Source organism: Pelophylax lessonae, assembly GCF_965119305.1.
Source record: "Pelophylax lessonae genome assembly, chromosome: 7".
Taxonomy (NCBI): domain Eukaryota; kingdom Metazoa; phylum Chordata; class Amphibia; order Anura; family Ranidae; genus Pelophylax; species Pelophylax lessonae.
Genome location: NC_138774.1, coordinates 27,708,600 through 27,730,823, shown reverse-complemented (window position 1 = coordinate 27,730,823; position 22,224 = coordinate 27,708,600). Strand labels below are relative to the sequence as shown.

Here is a 22,224-nt window from a genome sequence, read left to right as displayed (position 1 = left end):
TTTTTTAACATTTTAGGCCAATTTGTTTTCTGCTACATATTTTTAGTAAAAAAAAAAAATCGCAATAAGCGTATTTAATTGGTTTGCGCAAAAGTTATCACATCTACTAACTCCGGGAAAGATTTATGTCATTGTTATTTGATGGGGGGCATGCTGGTCACTATATTGATGGGGGCACGCTGGTCACTGCATTGATGGGGGGCACGCTGGTCACTATATTGATAGGGGGGCACGCTGGTCACTGCATTGATGGGGGGCACGCTGGTCACTATATTGATGGGGGGGCACGCTGGTCACTGCATTGATGGGGGGCACGCTGGTCACTATATTGATAGGGGGCATGCTGGTCACTGCATTGATGGGGGGCATGCTGGTCACTATATTGAAGGGGGGCAAGCTGGTCACTGCATTGATGGGGGGCATGCTGGTCACTGCATTGATGGGGGGCACGCTGGTCACTGCATTGATGGGGGGCACGCTGGTCACTGCATTGATGGGGGGCATGCTGGTCACTATATTGATGGGGGGCATGCTGGTCACTACATTGCGGCGGACAGATTGGACCCCTAACTGACATTTTTTACACTTTTGGGGGGTACCAGTGACATTACTACAGTAATCAGTGCTAAAAATATGTACTGTTACTGTAATAATTACACTGGCAGAGAAGGGGTTAACGCTATGGCTGATAAATTGGTTAAATGTGAGCCTAGGGGAGTGATTCTAACTGTGGGGGGATGTGGCTTCTGAAATTACCATAGAGACCTGTGTTCCTATATAGAAGGATCACATGAGCTCTGTGATCATTTCAGGGAGAACGGTCAGCTGTGTTTGCAACAGCTGACCGTTCTTCTCTCTCAGTGGGGAACGATCGCGGGTGTTAGGCGGCAATCAGAGCCACCTGACACATGCATTGGCTTTCCCACTGCCGAGTGGGGGTGGGAGCGCGCCTCTGGCGGCACGCGCTCGCCCCCTAGCTTCCCGCGCGCCTGACACATGTCTACGTTGGTTTGCGCAGGAGAGCCACCCTGCCGCAGTAAAAAGGCGGCAGGCTGTCGGGAAGTGGTTAAAACAGAAAGTACTCAAGTATCATCACATGCAAAAACAAGAGGGTTTCTCTTCATTTACAGGGTCAATTATAAGCAAATATACAGTTGAAATACAATAATGTGAACTGTCCTACCTTACAAAACAAATTTGGAGCTCAAAGTGAGAATCTTTCCTAAAAAGGAAAATGACCTCACATGTATTTTTAGCTGACAGAAGATCCCTCTACATTGGAGGTCCTCTCTCAGGAATGTCTATTGGAGACCATTATGGAGACTAGAAGGATGGAACATTGATCAGCCGGGGTGTGGGATAGATCTGGTGGCTTTGAGCATTCAGAGTATTATTCACCCCCATTTTCTACTGATGTAAGCCAAATTTAGCATATACTTTTCTGACTCTGATATACAGTGGGTACAGAAAGTATTCAGACCCCCTTAAATTTTTCACTCTTTGTTATATTGCAGCCATTTGCTAAAATCATTTAAGTTCATTCTTCTTCCTCATGAATGTACACATAGCACCCCATACTGACAGAAAAACACAGAATTGTTGACATTGTTGCAGATTTATTAAAAAAGAAAAACTGAAATATCACATGGTCCTAAGTATTCAGACCCTTTGCTGTGACACTCATATATTTAACTCAGGTGCTTTCCATTTCTTCTGATCATCCTTGAGATGGTTCTACACCTTCATTTGAGTCCAGCTGTGTTTGATTATACTGATTGGAATTGATTAGGAAAGCCACACACCTGTCTATATAAGACCTTCCAGATCACAATGCATGTCAGAGCAAATGAGAATCATGAGGTCAAAGGAACTGCCTGAAGAGCTCAGAGACAGAATTGTGGCAAGGCACAGATCTGGCCAAGGTTACAAAAAGATTTCTGCTGCACTTAAGGTTCCTAAGAGCACAGTGGCCTCCATAATCCTCAAATGGAAGACGTTTGGGACGACCAGAACCCTTCCTAGAGCTGGCCGTCCGGCCAAACTGAGCTATCGGGGGAGAAGAGCCTTGGTGAGAGAGGTAAAGAAGAACCCAAAGATCACTGTGGCTGAGCTCCAGAGATGCAGTCAGGAGATGGGAGAAAGTTGTAGAAAGTCAACCATCACTGCAGCCCTTCACCAGTCGGGGCTTTATGGCAGAGTGGCCCGACGGAAGCCTCTCCTCAGTGTAAGACACATGAAAGCCCGCATGGAGTTTGCTAAAAAACACCTGAAGGACTCCAAGATGGTGAGAAATAAGATTCTCTGGTCTGATGAGACCAAAATAGAACTTTTTGGCCTTAATTCTAAGCGGTATGTGTGGAGAAAACCAGGCACTGCTCATCACCTGTCCAATACAGTCCCAACAGTGAAGCATGGTGGTGGCAGCATCATGCTGTGGGGGTGTTTTTCAGCTGCAGGAACAGGACGACTGGTTGCAATCGAGGGAAAGATGAATGCGGCCAAGTACAGGGATATCCTGGACAAAAACCTTCTCCAGAGTGCTCTGGACCTCAGACTGGGCCGAAGGTTTACCTTCCAACAAGACAATGACCCTAAGCACACAGCTAAAATAACGAAGGAGTGGCTTCACAACAACTCCGTGACTGTTCTTGAATGGCCCACCCAGAGCCCTGACTTAAACCCAATTGAGCATCTCTGGAGAGACCTAAAAATGGCTGTCCACCAACGTTTACCATCCAACCTGACAGAACTGGAGAGGATCTGCAAGGAGGAATGGCAGAGGATCCCCAAATCCAGGTGTGAAAGACTTGTTGCATCTTTCCCAAAAAGACTCCTGGCTGTATTAGATGAAAAGGGGGCTTCTACTAAATACTGAGCAAAGGGTATGAATACTTAGGACCATGTGATATTTCAGTTTTTCTTTTTTAATAAATCTGCAACGTCAACAATTCTGTGTTTTTCTGTCAGTATGGGGTGCTATGTGTACATTCATGAGGAAGAAGAATGAACCTAAATGATTTTAGCAAATGGCTGCAATATAACAAAGAGTGAAAAATTTAGGGGGTCTGAATACTTTCCGTACCCACTGTATATATGGGGTCAGTTTATAAAAACAATGTCTAAGGCATTTGCACAGCTTTCTCGAATAATTGGCTTACAATGCTGCCCTTTTCTATCAGAGGCCTTCTGCCTACAGTATATCTAAACCAAAAAAACAAAAAAGTTACATATATCAGCTTATCAGTCCTATACATGGTGGCTGCTTTAGTTTTCTTTTTTAGTCTTTTTTCCCTTTATTTGATTTACCTGATGATCCAACAAGTGAACACACCCTTTGTCCTGTAGTGATACTGCCCACTTTATTGTATGTCCTGATCTGGACTTCGAACACTTCCCCCTCTACTTATTCCAATGATAACATGGAGAGGGTGTTTCGAAGATTTACAGGTTATAGCTGAAATTTGAGATTTTAGTTTTATGCACAGGAAGGACACTGGATCTTCTGGCAGGATTAACAGGTATTTCTCTTTATGTTTAAAAAATGGTAATTCGCCTGGAAAAAGAGAACTAATGCAAAAAAAAAAAAAAAGATATATATATATATATATATATATATATATATATATATATATATATATATATATCTATATATATATATATATATATCAATATATGGGGGGCACGCTGGTCACTGCAATGATGGGGGGCACGCTGGTCTCTGCATTGATGGGGGCATGCTGGTCACTGCATTGATGGGGGGTACGCTGGTCACTATATTGATAGGGGGCATGCTGGTCACTGCATTGATGGGGGGCATGCTGGTCACTATATTGAAGGGGGGCAAGCTGGTCACTGCATTGATGGGGGCACGCTGGTCACTGCATTGATGGGGGGCACGCTGGTCACTGCATTGATGGGGGGCATGCTGGTCACTATATTGATGGGGGGCATGCTGGTCACTGCATTGAATGGGGGCATGCTGTGGTAACTCTGCATTGAATGGGGGCTCGCTGTAGTAACTCTGCATTGAATGGGGGCACGCTGTAGTAACTCTGCATTGAATGGGGGCACGCTGTAATAACTCTGCATTGAATGGGGGCATGCTGTAGTAACTCTGCATTGAATGGGGGCACGCTGTAGTAATTCTGCATTGAATGGGGGCACGCTGTAGTAACTCTGCATTGAAAGGGGGCACGCTGTAGTAACCCTGCATTGAATGGGGGTTCGCTGTAGTAACTCTGCATTGAATGGGGGCACGCTGTAGTAACTCTGCATTGAATGGGGGCACGCTGTAGTAACTCTACATTGAAAGGGGGCACACTATACTTTGATTTCTGAAGGCATAGCTAAACCTGCGATCTGTCCCTGTGTCACTCAGTCACCTCCCCCCACACATGTCAGTAAGCACCAGGCATACATTAACCCCTCCCACTCCAATAAAATTAACCCCTTCCCTGCCAGTGTCATTTTTACAGTAACAATGCATATTTATAGCACTGATTACTGTAGAAATGTCATTGGTACCCCCAAAAGTGTCAAACATGTCAGTCAAGGGTCCAATCTGTCCGCCGCAATGTCGCAGTCCCGCAAAAAAAAAATCGCAGATCGCCGCCATTACTCGTGAAAAAAAAAACACCAAAAATGACAGAAATCTTTCCCTTAGTTTGTAAACGCAATAACTTTTGCGCAAACCAATCAAAATACGCTTATTGTGATTTTTTTACCAAACATAAGTAGCAGAAAACAAATTGGCCAAAAATTTAAAAAAAATTTTGATTTTTACATTTTTTTGAGGGGAATTTCATATAAAAAAATGAAAAATATTGTTATTTTTTCAAAATGTTTTTTTTTTTGTTTATAGCGCAAAAAGTAAAAATCGCACAAGTGATCAAATACCACCAAAAGAAAGCTCTGTTTGTGGGAAAAAAAGGACGTAAATTTCGTTTGGGTACAGCGTCGCACGACCGTGCAATTGTCCGTTAAAGTCACACAGTGCCGAATCGCAAAAAGTGGCCTGGACGGAAGACAGCAAAATCCTCCGGTGGTAAAGTGGTTAAGAGGGCAAATCCTTCCGGGACTGAACTGGTGAAGAGATTTTTTTTTCGCAAGGCCTTCCAGAGAAGACAATTCTAATTCCTATCAACCAATGGATAATCAAACAGCTGGAGTGAAATAGGAACAATATGGTGAACTGACTAATCAACATTACAAAAAAACAAGTTCAATGGCATGCATATGCAAAAAGTGCTTAATTAGTTCTTGTGCAGCACTGCAGGAAAGCGCCCTGACACATTGTCCTAGGCTGGCCATAGACATCCCGACTCCGTTCCAATTCAATGACCCAGACTGGTGGGTGGCCAAGGATTAGGCCATGTGGGTCTTGTGTAGGGGGCAGGGATGAGCACTTCTGGTAGCTGGAAATGCTGGGTATTACACACACACAGGTTTTCAAAGTTGTTGAAAAGTTTTGGAGCAAAAGAGGTCCAGCATACGAACGCCTGTCCATCATTCCCTTGGGCCTCATGCACACTGGGCTATTCTTACCCACTTCAGCACCAGAAGGTTTTACCCCCCCCCCCCCCCCCTTAATGACCAGGCTATTTTTTGCGAAACGGCACTGCGTTGCTTTAACTGACAATTGCGGCGCTGTAGCTAAAATATAATTGATGTCCTTTTTTTCCCACAAATAGAGCTTTCTTTTGGTGGTATTTGATCACCTGTGCGATTTTTATTTTTTGCGCTATAAAAAAAGAAAAAGAGCGACAATTTTGAAAAAAAACAAAAAACAAAAAAAAACAATATTTTTTACTTTCTGCTATAAAACATTCTCAATAAAAAATTAAAAAAAAAATCACATTTTGTTATGAGTTTAGGTCAATTTGTGTTCTTCTACATATTTTTAAATATAAATAATAAAAAATAAATAATAATGATACAAAAAAGTTTTTTTTTGTAAGGCTACATGTGGGCGTAGCTGATCACGGGCAGAATCATTGCGATTCTGCCCGCGATCCGCAATCATTACAAATCGCGGGAAGCCTGTGCGATGCCCGTGATTTGCAATGGCACCCCAAACGCTGTGCGATGTTGCCGCGGTTTCCGCCTGCCGAATCGCACAATACAACAATTTGGAACAAGAGGATTCAGAGGGCTTTGCTCGTTACAGATTACAATCTAAAAGGGAGGGCCAATTGATACAAAAGGTAATAGCTGTGGGGGATGAGCTGATGGAGAAAGTGAAACAGTGTATTAGTTAGTAGTCGGATAGGCTTCTTTGAGGCTACGTTCACATGTGGGCATGTGAATGTAGCCTAAAGTAACAACCTTTGATAAGTCGATTGTAACAATATTACAAAAAGCTGTACTAATGACACTGGCAGGGAAGGGATTTTAACATCAGGGGTAATCAAAGGGTTAAATGTGTTCCCTGGGAGTGATTGCCAACTGTGGGAGAGGTGCTTTGACTGGGGGAAGACAGAGATCCGCGTTCCTGCTTAGCAGAAACACAGGATCTACATCTTCTCTTCTGGCAGACCGTCGTTCTGCCTCTCTCTGAAATGATCCCCGGGTCCCGGCGAACATCGGGGTTCGCCGGGCCCGCTGATTGACTCCCGCTGTGTCCAATCACAGTGGGAGCGGGTCACCGGCGACACGCGTGTGTGCTCCAGACCCAAAAAATAAAAAAAGGCGTACAGGTACGAGATTTGGCACTGAAGGGCCACCCTGCTGGAGTATATATGGATGGGGCGGCCTGGAAGCGGTTAAAGCGGAATTGTTCTGTATCTGAGCACCAAAAATGTTTAATTCATTTTTAATATTAACCACTTTAGGACCGCTCACTGTGCTGCTACTGCGGCACAGTGTCAGCCCTGGGTCCAGCGACGTACGTCACTGGACTCCAAGTGGTCTCGGCGGCGCGTGCACGGCGCCGGAGGCTCGCTACCGCTGTGTTTAGACACAGCGGGAGTCAGGCCGGAGGAGGAGAGGTGGCGATCACCGTCTCCCTTCCCCGATCATTGGGGAAAGTGTGAGAAGATCCGCCTGCTTTCTTTACACAAGCAGGCGGATCTTCTCACACTTTCCCCAATGATCGGGGGAGGCAGGCTTTACACAAGCAGGCGGATCTTCTCAGTGACAGACAGGGAGAGATCACAGGATTCAGCATAGCTAAAACTGTGATCTCTGTCTGTGTCACAGAACCCCCTCCCCCCACACACGTCAGTAAGCATGAGGCATACATTTAACCCCTTGATCACCAACAGTGTTAACCCCTTCCCTGCCAGTGTCATTATTACAGTAACAGTGCATATTTTTAGCACTGATTACTGTAGTAATGTCACTGGTCCCCTCCAAAAGTGTAAAAAATGTGAGTCAGGGGTCCGATCTGTCCGCCACAATGTTGCAGTCCTGCAAAAAAATTTGCAGATCGCCGCCATTACTAGTAAAAAAAAAACCCAAAAAAAAACAATAAAAATGACAAATGTTTCCTGTAGTTAGTAGACGCAATAACTTTTGCGCAAACCAATCAAAATACGCTTATTGCGATTTTTTTTTTTTTTTACCAAAAATATGTAGCAGAAAACAAATTGGCCTAAAATGTTAAAAAATTTTGACTTATAAATTTTTTTTGGGGAATGTTATATATCAGAATGTGAAAAATAGTTTTTTTTTTTCAAAAGTGTCGCTCTTTTTTAAAAAAATAAAAAATCGCACAGGTGATCAAATACCACCAAAAGAAATCTCTATTTGTGGGGAAAAAAGGCCGTAAATTTAGTTTGGGTACAGCGTCGCACAACCGCGCAACTGTCCATTAAACTAACGCAGTGCCGAATCGTAAAATATAGCCTGGTCAGGAAGGGGGTAAAATCTTCCGGTCTAAAGTGGATAAAAATACGCTCATTGAGAATGTTTTTGTCAAAGACATGTAACTAAATACATTTTGGCCTAAATATTTGACAAAAATTGAATATATTGGATATTTTTTTAACAGTCAAAGTAGAAAATGTAAATTTTTCGCAAAATGTTTGCTCTGAGAAAGCTCTGTTTGTGGGGGAAAAAAGGACGTAAATTTTGTTTGGGTACGGCATTGCATGACCGTGCAATTGTCAGTTAACTTCGCGCAGTGCCAAGTTGAAAAAAGTGGCCTGGTCATTGAGCAGCCAAATCTTCTGGGGCTAAAGTGGTTAAAAGCAAACTCCCCCATCCATCCATGTCTCCATGCTTTTATTTTCTGAGAAATCAGTTTTAACCCCTCTAACATTTTTGCCCGTGGTCATCTTGAGTAAGGAGGGATAATTCATGTAGCATTTACTTCCTGGAATTCATTTGCCTTTAGCTCAGGCATGCAGGCAGAAGGGTATGCTTAGCTGAGAAAAACCCTCCTCCCCTCCTGAAGACATTTCCTTTTGCCTAGGCCTGGAAAACAAAAAGCAACTGAAGAAATGTAAAAAAAGTTAAAAAACAAGTAAATATAACATACGTTCCTATCTATTTACTAATGATACCGGCATAAGGATTAAAAATAGTCAATGTTGATTGGTAGAGTGACATTCCACTATAAGTTTAGGATTTTGTTACATTTACAAGTGCAACATTTCAATCAAAAGCGAATGTGTGTCTGCATGGGCATCTTTGATACATTCTGCTATGTTTTTGATGCGTTCCAGGGCGTTTTTTTTTTTTTTTAATAGCTATAATTTATTTTATAAAAGATGTTAACCCCTTAACGACCGCCCACCACAGATATACTGCGGCAGGAAGCCGCTGCTGGGCAAAGTGACGTATTGGTATGTCACTCATCCATAAGCCTCTAGGGGGCGAGCGCGCGCCGCCGGAGGGGCACTCCCGCCCCTGCTCGTTCCCTGACATCCCCGCGCGAGTGACCGGCGGCTCCGATGTCCGCCGGCCACTCGCGATCTCCCGCTGGAGAGGGAGAAAGGCAGGCGGCTGATGTAAACAAAGCCGTCTGTCATTCTCTCTGGTGTAACTGCAGAGACTACACGACCCTGCTATGTAGGATCGTATGTCTCTGTGGTTACATCACAAGCCACGCCCCCCCACAGTTAGAATCACGCCCCTAGGGATACATTTAACCCACTGATTTTATTTATTATTATTTTATTTTATTTATTTCAGGTACTTATATAGCGCTGTCAATTTACGCAGCGCTTTACATATACATTGCACATTCACTGATCACCAATAAAGTTAACCCCTTCCCTGCCAGTGTAATTTTTACAGTAACAGTGCATATTTATAGCACTGATTACTGTAGTAATGTCACTGGTACCCCCAAAAGTGTCAAAAATGTCAGTCAGGGGTCCGATCTCTACGCCGCAATGTCGCAGTCCCGCAAAAAAAAAAAATCGCAGTTTGCTGCCATTACTAGTTAAAAAAAAAACAATAAAAATTATATAAATCTTTCTCGTAGTTAGTAAACGCAATGACTTTTGCGCAAACCAATCAAAATACGCTTATTGCGATTTTTTTTTTACCAAAAATATGTAGCAGAAAACAAATTGGCCTAAAATGTTAAAAAAAATGTATTTTTACATTTTTGGTTTTTTTTTTTGGAATTTCATATAAAAAAATGTGAAAAATATTGTTATTTTTTCAAAATTGTCGCTCTTTTTTTGTTTATAGCGCAAAAAGTAAAAATCGCACGGGTGATCAAATACCACCAAAAGAAAGCTCTGTTTGTGGGAAAAAAAGGACATCAATTTTATTTGGGTACAGCGTCGCACGACCGCGCAATTGTCCGTTACAGTCGCACAGTGCCGAATCGCAAAATAGGCCCTGGTCTTTGAGCAGCCAAATCCTCTGGGGCTTAAGTGGTTAACAGAAAACAAAATTGTGGTTGGTTCAGGAAAGGTTAGACTAATCAGGATAATACAGCACTTGTATATTGGCACATACATTTGAGAGGATAAACAGCTTATTGGTACAATAGGTAGATCTTTGGAATAAACCAGAGAGAAAAAAGCAGCATATCTGTACCACAACTAAAAAAAAAAAGTTTATTTAATCAGTGATAATTACTTAAGATAACAACGTAATACATTAATTGTTTTTTCAAGGACAAACAAAGCTTTCTTTTCTTGAATATTGTCCTGCAACAATGATTTTTTTTTTTTTTTTTTGCAATCCTTAGACAATGAAATGTAATAAAACGAAACAAAAAGGTGCTTTTTCTTTTTTTGAGCATTGTTAGAATAAAAATAAATAGTGTTACTGCACATAGAAAGTGTGATTTTTCCTGTTTAAAACAACTTTAAAATGATGATTTTGGTACAAAGCATTGCAAAGTTATTTACAAATGAAGTAAAGTATTTTTTTTTTTAATTTGTGCTTTTTTTTGTTACTGTGATACGTGTAAATATATGTAAATGGTGTAAAAAAAAAAAAAATAATGAAAAATGCAAACAAAAAGAGAAAAAAAGTTTAAATAATAATGAAAAAAATAGAAAAAAAAATCACCAGGAAAATTATAATTGAATGGAGAAGGAGAATAAGGAGTTAGAGCTTTCCTCCCCACATTTGGCACCTTTCAGGGGGGACGGGTACCAGTGGCAACTGGTGCTCCATGGGCCGGGGGGGGGGGGCGGCAGACCGACTGCACCATACCCCCCCCCCCCCGACCACAGGGAGACAAGAGAGGAAAGACAGGACCCCCACCCCCCCCACTCACTCACCCTGCCTGGATGCAGTAGCAGGTGGCGGCAGTGGCTTCGGCTTCTTCCCCATCTTCTGCATCTCCTCCCTCCTCCTCCATGCCCAATGGCATGGCTTCTCCTTTCGGCCAATCGGGAAAGGGGTCTCAAACCCGCTACCTGATTGGCCAGGAGGAGGATCCGTGTGACAATAGCGAATTTTCATTCGCTATTTTCACACAACTGGGTGGGCTCGGGGCGCACTGCTCTGTGCCCCGAGCCCACCCTTTTTCTTAGCCTGTGAGAGCCTCTGGCTCTACTTACATGGCTAAAAAAAAAATAAAAGCCCCATTGAACTCCATGTATCTGGTGCCCCACATGTAGATTAGGGGGCCAGACACATGCATGGGTTAGACCAGCCGCCATTGACGGGTACCCGTTTTTGACAGGTACTCTTCCCCACTTCCGGGAGACAGTGCCGCGGCACTGTCCCTCAGAAGATCGGCCAACCCTCCTTTTTCCTCCTCGGCCCCTGGGCCAATTACAAAGTGCAGCGCGCTTCAGTAGGCACAGTAGGGAACCAACTGTGAAGCCGAAAGGTGAAAGGCTTCACTGCCGGGTTCCCTTACCCTGAATGGCCACGGCAGCACCCGAGAGCCGATACGAAAATCGGCTTCAGGTGCCGACATCGCGGGAACCCTGGGCAGGTAAGTTCTAATAATTAAAAGTCAGCATCTACATTAAATTGTAGATATTTACATTGCACGTTTAGGAGATATTTACATTGCATCCAGCCGATGATGTCACCGGCGCATGCGCTCTGAAGGAACGGCTGCCCGTGCCGTTTCTTCAGAGCCCTGTGCTGCGCACGGCAGCTCCGGCGCGCATGCGTGGGAGTGACGTCATCGCAGCTTCGGTCAATCAGATGGCCGGATGACGCGGACCCGGAAATAAGACGGCTGAACATATATATGCAAAAATTGAGACAGACCCTGTGTATAGTGGTGCCACATCACTAAATATGTAGAAAGAGAAGAACAAAAAGGGGGGGGAACCCCTAAGGGTAAAAGGCACCCACTTTCATAAAGAAATATACAATACTCGAATGTATAAAACCATACAAAATGTATTATAATTTATATTCCTTCTCCCCCCCTGTTTTTGCCTTGATCCTACGTGGATGGTTTGCGTCCTTCCCTCAAACCTGGCATGAGAATATATATCAGCGTTTAGTTAAATTTGAAATGAATTATATGTCATTTTTGCATGAGATATTTTTGAACTAATTATGAAATATGGTACATTGTTGCTGTTATTGAGAGTAATTTGGTATATCATATACTGTACGTTCATTGTGTCATGTCTCCTAGCACCAATAGGATCTCCTGAGGAAGCTGTATAGCGAAACGCGTAGCGATCCATTGGCATTTTCATTCGCTATTTTCACACAACTGGGTGGGCTCGGGGCGCACTGCTCTGCGCCCCGAGCCCACCCTTTTTCTTAGCCTGTGAGAGCCTCTGGCTCTACTTACATGGCTAAAAAAAAAAAAAAAGCCCCATTGAACTCCATGTGTCTGGTGTCCCGCATGTAGATTAGGGGGCCGGACAAATGCATGGGTTTGACCAGCCGCCATTGACGGGTACCCGTTTTTGACAGGTACATTAGAACCCTTCTGACCCAGACGTGGGGCGCCGGACGCATGGAGTTCAATGGGGCTTTTTTTTTTTTTTTTTAGCCATGTGATTAGAGCCAGAGGCTCTCACAGGCTAAAAAAAGAGGGTGGGCTGGGGGCACAGAGCAGTGCGCCCCGAGCCCACCCAGTTGTGTGACAACAGCGAATGAAAATTCGCTATTGTCACACGGATCCTCCTCCTGGCCAATCAGGAAGTGGGTTTTGAGACCCGTTTCCCAATTGGCCGAAAGGAGAAGCCATTGGGCATGGAGGAGGAGACACAGAAGACAGGGGGAAGAAGCCGAAGCCGCTGCCTGCTGCTGCATCCAGGCAGGGTGAGTGAGGGGAGGTCCTGTCCTGTCTCTCCTGTCCTGTTTTTCTGTGGTCCGGGGAGGGGGGGGGGTCCTGTCCTGTCTCCTGTCTCTCCTGTCTTGTCTTCTGTCTCTCCTGTCCTGTCTCCTGTCTCTCCTGTCCTGTCTCCTGTCTCTCCTGTCCTGTCTCCTGTCTCTCCTATCCTGTCTCCTATCTCTCCTGTCCTGACTCCTGTCTCTCCTTTCCTGTCTCCTGTCTCTCCTATCCTGTCTCCTGTCTCTCCTGTCCTGACTCCTTTCTCTCCTGTCCTGACTCCTGTCTCTCCTTTCCTGTCTCCTGTCTCTCCTGTCCTGTCTCGCTGTGGTCTCAGGAGGCAGAGGGGGGGGTACAGTTTGCGGCAGCCTGGTGTGGTCCGTCTATCGCCCCCCCCCCCCCCGGCCCATGGAGCACCAGCCACTACTGTACCTGACCCTGGCATATGTCGGGCCATTTATGGGTTCTTTTGGTTCAGGAGCATGCTGTTTAGCACTTCTGTACATACTCATGTGATGTTTTTTTATGAATTGAATCTTTCTAATATGTTACTATAATACGTTTTGTATGTTTTTTTTTTACATTTGAGTATCGTATATTTCTTTATGAGATTAACAGTAGGTGCCTTTAACAACTTGCCGACTGCCCCACACAGATTTACTGCGGCAGGGTGGCTCGGCTGCGCATAATCACGTAGATCTACATGATTATGTGCACGCGGTCTTGGCGGCGCGCCGCCGGAGCCGCGCTCCCGCTCTGATTGTAGGAACCAGACCATGAGAGGAGCAGGCTCGATCGCCGCCAGTCTCCCGCGATCGTCAGAGAAACTGACAGGAGAGCCGCCTGCCTATGTAAACAAAGCAGGCGGCTCTCCTGTCAGACATGCACAGTGAGATCATGTGTCTCAGCTAAGCTAAAACCCCGATCTCTGCATGCCTGTCACAGAGCCCCCCCACAGTTAGTAAGCACATTTAGGCTTATATTTAAGCCCTTGATCACCCCCAGTATTATCCCCTTCCTTGCCATTGTCATTTATACAGTAACAGTGCATATTATTTAGCAGTGATTACCGTATTAATGTCACTGGTCCCCAAAAAGTGTTTTTTTACCGATCCACTGAGCCGGCGGCCACGATTCCCATCGGGCACCCGCGATCGCTCCCCGCTGAGAGAGAATGACGGTCTGCTCTTGTAAACACAGCAGACTGTTGTTTTCTCTGGAATGAACACAGAGCGCCTGTGATCCTCCTATTTAGGATCACAGGTCTATGTTGATTCCACAAGTTCCTCCCCCCATACAGTTAGAAAGCACCCCTTAGGCTCACACTTAACCCTCTGATCGCCCCTGGGTTAACTCCTTCCCTGCCAGTGCAATTGGGCACCCGCGATCACTCCCCGAGAACACAGAATGGCGGTCTGCTGTTGTAAACACGGCAGACCGTTTTACTGTCAGCAATTAGCACAGGGTGTCTGTGTTCCTCCTATTTAGGATCACAGGTCTCTGTGTTGATCCAATAAGCCCCTCCCCCTCACATTTAGAAAGCACCCCTAGGCATACATTTAAACCTGTGATCGCCCCTGAGTTAACCCCTTCCCTGTCAGTGTCATTATTACAGTAACAGTGCATATTTTTAGCACTGATTACTCTAGTAATGTCACTGGTCCCCCCAAAAGTGTAAAAAATGTCAGTTAGGGGTCCGATCTGTCCACCGTAATATCGCAGTCCCGCTAAAAATTACAGATCGTCGCCATTACTAGTAAAAAAAAAAAAGAAAAAAGTCCAAAAATCTATCCCGTATTTTGTAAACGCGATAACTTTTGTGCAAACCAATTAAAATATGCTTTTTGGGATTTACTTTACCAAAAATATGTAGCAGAATACAAACTGGCCTAAACTGATTAAAAAATTAGATTTTTTAAATTTTTTTGGGAATGTTTTATAGCAGAAAGTAAAAAATATTGTGTTTTTTTTTTTTGAAAATTATCGCTTTTTTTTTGTTTATAGCGCAAAATCTTAAAACCACAGAGGTGATCAAATACCACCAAAAGAAAGCTCTATTTGTGGGGAAAAAAGGACATCAATTGTATTTGGGTACAGCGTCGCACGACCGCGCAATTGTCAGTTAAAGTAACACAGTGCCGAATTGCAAAAAATGGCCTGGTCATTAAAGGGGGTAAAACCTTCCGACGTTGAAGTGGTTAAAGTCCTATTACCCTTAGGGGTTTTTCCCCTTTTTTTTCTCTTTCTACAAGACGGCTGAACATGTCGACCGTGTTACCGGTGTGCGGGCGGCACTGCGGGGGCTTTGTTCTAAGGTAAGTATTTCATATTGAGATAGTATGCGATGAATCCTAGCTCACTATACCTTTTGTCTTTCAGTTTTTTTTTTTATTTTTTTCTGAGGTTTACAACCTCTTTAGGTAGAAGAAACTGCCTAGAACAGGAAGCACCATTGATGAACTGAAACTTCTAGATTGGTACCCACACCCAGCAGGAGAAAAAATGGATCCAGCAGGACTTGTTGATACCATACCTTGCCAGAAGGTTTGAAGACTGGAACAGGACCAAACCATATGGATGAGAGTACCCACCTCCGACCTACACAGAGGGCAGTATGTATCAGACGTGGGCAGGGGCGTGCCATGGGGGTGGCCAGACCCGCGCCCGCCTAGGGCGCAGGCCGAGGAGGGGGGGGGGTTGCAAAACAATTGGCAGTGTTAGCAATGATTTTTGCGCCCTCCGCTCAGCCTGCGCCCCCGGCGCCCCCAGGCAGCGTGCGGCTCCAATCCCGGAGTCCTGTGTCCACTCCAGGCAGAACAGCGGCAGTGCGGGTTTTCCGAAGCTCTGTCATACGGGCGGTCAGCAGTCACATGACCGTGACATCATTTATCGGCTCCAGCTCAGCGACAGGCTGGAGTTGGGGACTACACTGAGCTGTCAGAGGAGCCCATATCTCCGCTAAGCAACTTCAACCTCCTCTCCACTCCCAGCCCAAAGGACCGGCTGACCCTCTCTGTCACCCCCTTCCTCTCTGTCATGCCCTCCCTCTCTGCCACTCCCGTTCCTTTCTGTCACGCCCTCCCTCTTTATCATCCCCCTCCCTCTTTGTCACCCCCCTCCCTCTCTGTCACCCCCCCTTTTTGTCACCCCCTCCCTCTCTGTTACCCCCCTTCCTCTTTGCCACCCCCCTCTCTCTGTCACCCCCCTCCTCTTTGTCACAACCCCTCTCTGTCAACCCCACCTTCCTCTCTGTCACCCCTCCTCCCTCTCTGTCACCCCCCCTGTCACCCCCCCCCCTCTGTCACCCTCCTCTCTCTCTGTCACACCCCCTCTCTGTCACCCCCCTCTCTCTCTGTCACCCCCCCCTCTCTGTCCCCCCCCTCACTCCTCTCCCTCTGTCACCCCATTCCTCTGTGTTACCCCCTTATTCTCTGTCACCCCCCCTCTCTCTCTCTCTCTGTCACCCCCCCCCTCTCTGTCACCCCCTCCCTCTCTCTCTCTGTCACCCCCTCCCTCTCTCTCTCTGTCACCCCCTCCCTCTCTCTCTCTGTCACCCCCTCCCTCTCTCTCTCTCTCTCTCTGTCACCCCCTCCCTCTCTCTCTCTCTCTCTCTGTCACCCCCTCCCTCTCTCTCTCTCTCTCTCTCTCTCTCTGTCACCCCCTCCCTCTCTCTCTCTCTGTCACCCCTCCCTCTCTCTCTCTGTCACCCCTTCCCTCTCTCTCTCTGTCACCCCCTCCCTCTCTCTCTCTGTCACCCCCTCCCTCTCTATCTCTGTCACCCCCTCCCTCTCTATCTCTGTCACCCCCTCCCTCTCTCTCTCTGTCACCCCTCCCTCTCTCTCTGTCACCCCCTCCTCTATCTGTGTCACCCCTCCCTCTCTCTCTCTGTCACCCCCTCCCTCTCTCTCTCTCTGTCACCCCCTCCCTCCCTCTCTCTCTCTCTGTCACCCCTCCCTCTCTCTCTGTCACCCCCTCCTCTCTCTGTGTCACCCTCCTCCTTCTCTCTCTCTGTCATCCCCCTCCCTCTCTCTGTCAACCCCCCCCCCTCTCTCTCTCTGGGCGGGGGGGGGGGGGGGCGATGCAGCTCCTCGCCCAGGGCGCTGGAGACCCTAGGTACGCCTCTGGCCGTGCTGCAGATAATAGATTAGAAGCCTCTGAGAAGTATACAGTAGTAAACATTTAAACTGGATAAACCTGTCTCTAGCTGAGATCATGAATTGTATAAACTGTTGTATATCCCCCCCCCCCCCCCCCCCCCGTCCTCACCCCCAAGGCAGAGGAGGTAGCCCTGCCAGGTGTGACCTTAGTTGTTCTCCTTCCCGGAAATTCCCAGGTAAAGAGAGGAGAGTATCCTATGCGCATTTTTACAAATTAAAAAGCGCTCAATGTGATGTTAAAGTACCAGTGGTGGGAAATTGTGCTCTAATCGCATGAAGCAATTGAAAGTATCCAACAAACATTTGGTTAGCGAGGTGATATTCTACCTTCAGATCATCGAAATTCAACTCCAGTACATTTTTAACCTTCTTTTTTTTCTTCATCTCAACTAAGGACGTGTGCATTCCAGTGCATTTTTGATGCATTTTTAACACATTTCAGAATGGTCTGGTGCGTTTTTGATGTGTTTTGCTGCATTCCATACAGAAGAAATACAGTATGTTCTACTTTTGTTGAATCCGCTGGAATGTACTGCACTGGTGTGAATTAGGTGTGAACAAGGGCCATTGGAATACATGTTAAAGAGGAAGTAAAGCCTGATAAAATAAATTTCTTTTTGGTTACCTGCAAAGTAAATGCATAATGTGCTAGTATGCAACCCATACTAGCACATTATGTGACACTTACCTGCAAAGAAAACCTGCGCCGTCCCCACAGGAGGCCGCATCTATCTTCGCCCGTCTTCCTTCCAGGTCTGCGGACTCCAGCTGTGCTACTGGCCGGAGCCACATGATGTCACTCGAAACCCGCACATGTGCGCAGGAGCCACCGATCACGGCACAGGGCTCTGAAGAAATGGCACAGGCTTCACAGAAATGCATCAGCTGCATGCAATATAAATATCTCCTAAACGGTACAAGTTTAGATGATATTTACAGTATATATAGCCAATGCTGTATCTTGGCCGAGGCCAACAAGGCCCAGGCCTAGGGCGGCACTTTGCAGCGGGGCAGCAAAAAAACTGCACCCGCACAAAAAAAAAAACAGCCTTCTCTCGGCTCCCGCACGAAAAGGGTCCCCGCTGGCTTGCGCTACACCTTTAGTATTGTTCCAGTCTTATGGGGCGAACTGGGTCGGAGAGAAGGTTCCAGAAGGCAAATCAGTCTGGCACCCCCATAAGGCGGTCACACTGCTACCTCCTGGTATGATAATACCGGCCGGTGAGGACATTCGGAGAGACCGCAGGCCCAGTGGTGTATTTAGGTTTTGTGCTGCCAATGGTGGTTTCTGATAAACTGCACTGATGGGCACGAGGCGGCACTGATAAGCTTCACTGATAGGGCTGCACTGATGGCCACTGATGAGGCGGCACTGATAAACTGCACTGATGGGCATGAGGCGGCACTGAAAAGCTTCACTGATAGGGCTGCACTGATATGCTGCACTGATGGCCACTGATGAGGTGGCATTGATAAGCTGCACTGATGGGCACTGATATGATGCACTGATAGGGTGCACTAATGGGCACTAATAGGCTGCAATGGTGGCCATTGATGGTGCTGTACTGATGGCCACTGATGAGGCTGCACTGATATGCTGCACTTACGGGCACTAATGAGGCTGAACTTATGGGAACTGATGAGGCTACACTGATGGGCACTGATAGACTGTGGTTGTGGTCTGTGGTTTACAGATAACAGGGCGGGTCATAAACAGGAAGGGGTGTGGCCTTTATAGGAAGGGGTGGGTCATAATTACATTAGGGGGTGCACAAGTTTAGTCAGGCCTAGGGCAGCACAAAACCTAAATACACCACTGCCTATAGGTAAGCCTTGTTATAGGCTTACCTATAGGTACAAACAGTACAGGGGGTATACAACCTCTTTAAACACTGTTCATGCATTAAAAAATTTGATTTTTTTAATTTTTTTTATTGGGAATGTTTTATAGCAGAAAGTAGAAAATATTGTGTTTTTTTTTTCAAAATTGTCGCTCTTTATTTGTTTATAGCTCAAAAACGAAAAACCACACAGGTGATCAAATACCACCAAATGAAAGCTCTATTTGTGGGAAAAAAAAGGACGTCAATTTTATTTGGGTACATATCGCAAAAAATGGCCTGGTCATTAAGGGGGTAAAACCTTCTGGGGCTGAAGTGGCTAAAACTCAATGCGTTTTGCGAGCTACTGCTCGCTTCTTCAGGAGTGGATGCATATAAAATGTGTCTATAAGATAAAATATCAGTTTAAGAATATACATCACAATGGTAAATATCGTCTAGCACATAATAGGGGGCCAGATACGTACAAATTGGCAAAGTCAAAGCACCAAAAGCTGATTTCCCAGAAGATGGTGGCGAAGCACGTCTGGCCTGGGAGCTGAAGGGGTGGAACGGGCAGAGACCAGCCTGGGAACAAATGGAGGGTGAGCAATTAACATAATGTGGATGAAGTGCAAGATGTGAAAAATGTCTATGAAGACAATCCAATTAACCACTTTAGCCCCGGAGGATTTGGCTGCTCAATGACCAGGCCCTATTTTGTGATTCGGCACTGCTTGACTTGAACGGACAATTGCGCGGTCGTGCAACGCTGTACCCAAACTAAATTGACGTCCTTTTTTTCCCACAAACAGAGCTTTCTTTTGGTGGTATTTGATCACCTGTGCGATTTTTATTTTTTGCGCTATAAAAAAAAAAAGAGCAACAATTCTGAAAAAATAACAATATTTTTCACATTTTTTTTATATGAAATTCTCAAAAAAAAAATGTAAAAATCAAAATTTTTTAACATTTTAGGCCAATTTGTTTTCTGCTACATATTTTTGGTAAAAAAAAATCACAATAAGCGTATTTTGATTGGTTTGCGCAAAAGTTATTGCGTTTACAAACTGCGGGAAAGATTTATGTCGTTTTTTTTTTTTTTTTTACTGTTTTGAGTTTAGTAACACTTTAACAATTTTATTTTTGGTTTAGGGCTCTTTCACACGGGCGGTCCGATCAGATCCGCCTGTCAGTTTTTTAGGCGGATCTGATCGGATCCTCCATGCAGCTCTATGGGGCAGCGGGTGTCAGCGGAGACACCTCCGCTGACACCCGCTGCCATCCGCATCCGATCCTGTGCGTGAAATCTGGACGGATGGAAACCCTATTTTTCCATCCGTTCAGTAATCGGAGCGGAGCGGATCTGATGAGAGCGGACAAGCGGTCCGCTCTCATCCGATCCCCCATAGAGGGCAGCGGGTGCTGAGACACCTCCCTCTCCGCTCTGCAAGCGGAGACGGAGCTGTCATCCGCCCGGCTCATCGGGGATCGCGGATCGATCCCCGATGAGCAACACGGATCCGCCTACGGAGCGGACCGTGTGAAAGAGCCCTAAGGGTGTAACATTTATATTACCAATTAGAATAGTAGGTCTGGCTAATTAGAATATGGAATAACTAGTCTAAAGCCCCGTACACACGCGTCGAAAATTGGCAGGGAATTTTCGTCCGACGTCCGGTCTGCCGATTTTCGGCTTGTTAGTATGATGCTTCCGACAACCAACTCCGACTTTTCGGCCGAAAAAAATCTGGTGTGCAGGCTATAAAATTTTTGTTGGCTGTCAACACAATGGCCGATTTTCGTGCAGTCAGTACAGATTTAGACAGGGAAAAATCTGATGAGCAAGACTGGGCATGCTCAGAGAAGAAAGAACACAAAGAAAGCAAACCAACACATGACATCACTTCTGAAGTAGAATTTTGTTGGGCGAGAAAATTCGTGTGCAGTCTAGGCACATTCCAACCAACAAAACACAACTCTGGACAAAAGACGGACGATCGGTCGGCCGATAATCGTTGCGTGTGTACAGGACTTAAAGGAGCCAGATGCTGTGGTATCTTCACATTGATGAATCTTGGTCACTGTAGGTTTGTTAGAACTCTCCACTGGAAACCCAGAAGCTAAAAAAAGGCTACAAAAGTTTATGGCCACTGTCGTTCTGCAGGATAATTTGGCACTGTAGGGTACTGGGGTAGACTGGGCCCAGAGTACTGTTCCCCATGGGTAGGTGGACTCTTCCAGGTCCCAGAGACCCACTCATCTTGGGCCTTCTGGAAGCTACAACCAGCATTTCTGTACAGTCTGTGCACCTTGACCAATACTAGAGCAGTTGCAATCGCACTAACAGTAAACATCACAGCTGGGAAAAGCATCACTATTGGGGTTTTTCCACTGCATGGAACCGAACGGTTCGGCTCGCTTTTGTGCTTTTCCACTGCTGGTGCCGCATGGTACGGTGTAGGAACGGTTCGGTACGGTACGGTGGCGCTTTTCCACTACATGGAACCGAACGGTATGGCTCTCTAAAACAGTACCACCTCGATTGTGGTTCCAAGAGGTACCATACCGGTACCATATCCCACAATCCTTTGCATGCAGTCACTACTAGCCACTGATTGGTCAGAGAATCGTTGTTATCCCACCCACTTAACTTTAGCACTACTTTAGTGGAAAAGCAAACCATACCGTACCGTACCGAACCGTTCCAACACCGTACCATGCGGTACCAGCAGTGGAAAAGCAAACCGAGCCACGCAGGGCCGAGTAGAGCCGAGCCGGTACTTGCAGTGGAAAAGTGCCATAGGGCAGCCCCTACATTGTAGCTAAAAAATGAAACTGCAGCCAGCCATCCACAAGCACCCCATCCAGAGATACCGATGGCCTGAACAACAGATAGGACAAACTGCACCCCGCATATGAAAAAGAAAGTCATGAAGTTGAATGAGCTGTCAGACCTGAAAGCTTTGTATGCTGGATGAAACGTACCCACAAGGAGTGAACATGACCAGCCATAGCGAAGATAATCCAAAATTCACCCCAGAACCTCCTGCAATCCACCAAGCAAGGCAAGCAACCAAGTTTACTGCAAGGGACAGGCAATAAAATATCCACAAATGGTAGATCCTCCGTACCAATGTCCTGTACTGTGAAGGAAATTCCTCAAAATTCTGGTAGAAACAGGGACGCAGGCGGATGAATTTAGGCAACGGGGGGAAATTATTTTCACGTTCTCCCATTCTTCTAGACTTGACCTGACCTGGTTAGCTGGAACATCAAATCCTGGACCTCCAGCACCACAGGACCATGCCGTCACCCTCTGCGCAAGGCACGATGGGATTGGCCGGGGAGAGATGACATTCTGCTAGAGGCGCACCAAATTTCCCGGCAGCCCTCGCGGGGAGGAGATTTATGATATTTTTATTGTTTTTTTTAAAACTAGTAATGGCGGCGATCTGCGATTTTTTTTTTTGCGGGACTGCGACATTGCGGCGGACAGATCGGGCCCCTCACTGACATTTTTGACACTTTTTTGGGTACCAGTGACATTACTACAGTAATCAGTGCTAAAAATATGCAC

General features: G+C 45.9%; 1 pseudogene across 1 annotated transcript; it reads right to left on the bottom strand.

The window, feature by feature from the left end:
* Window positions 1-20,702: 20,702 nt before the first annotated feature.
* Window positions 20,703-22,003, bottom strand: LOC309559410 (secretory carrier-associated membrane protein 4-like; annotated as a pseudogene). The gene is made up of 2 exons: window positions 21,429-22,003; window positions 20,703-21,021 (listed from the first exon to the last, which is right to left on the bottom strand). The product of its transcript is annotated as a secretory carrier-associated membrane protein 4-like (transcript).
* Window positions 22,004-22,224: the final 221 nt, after the last annotated feature.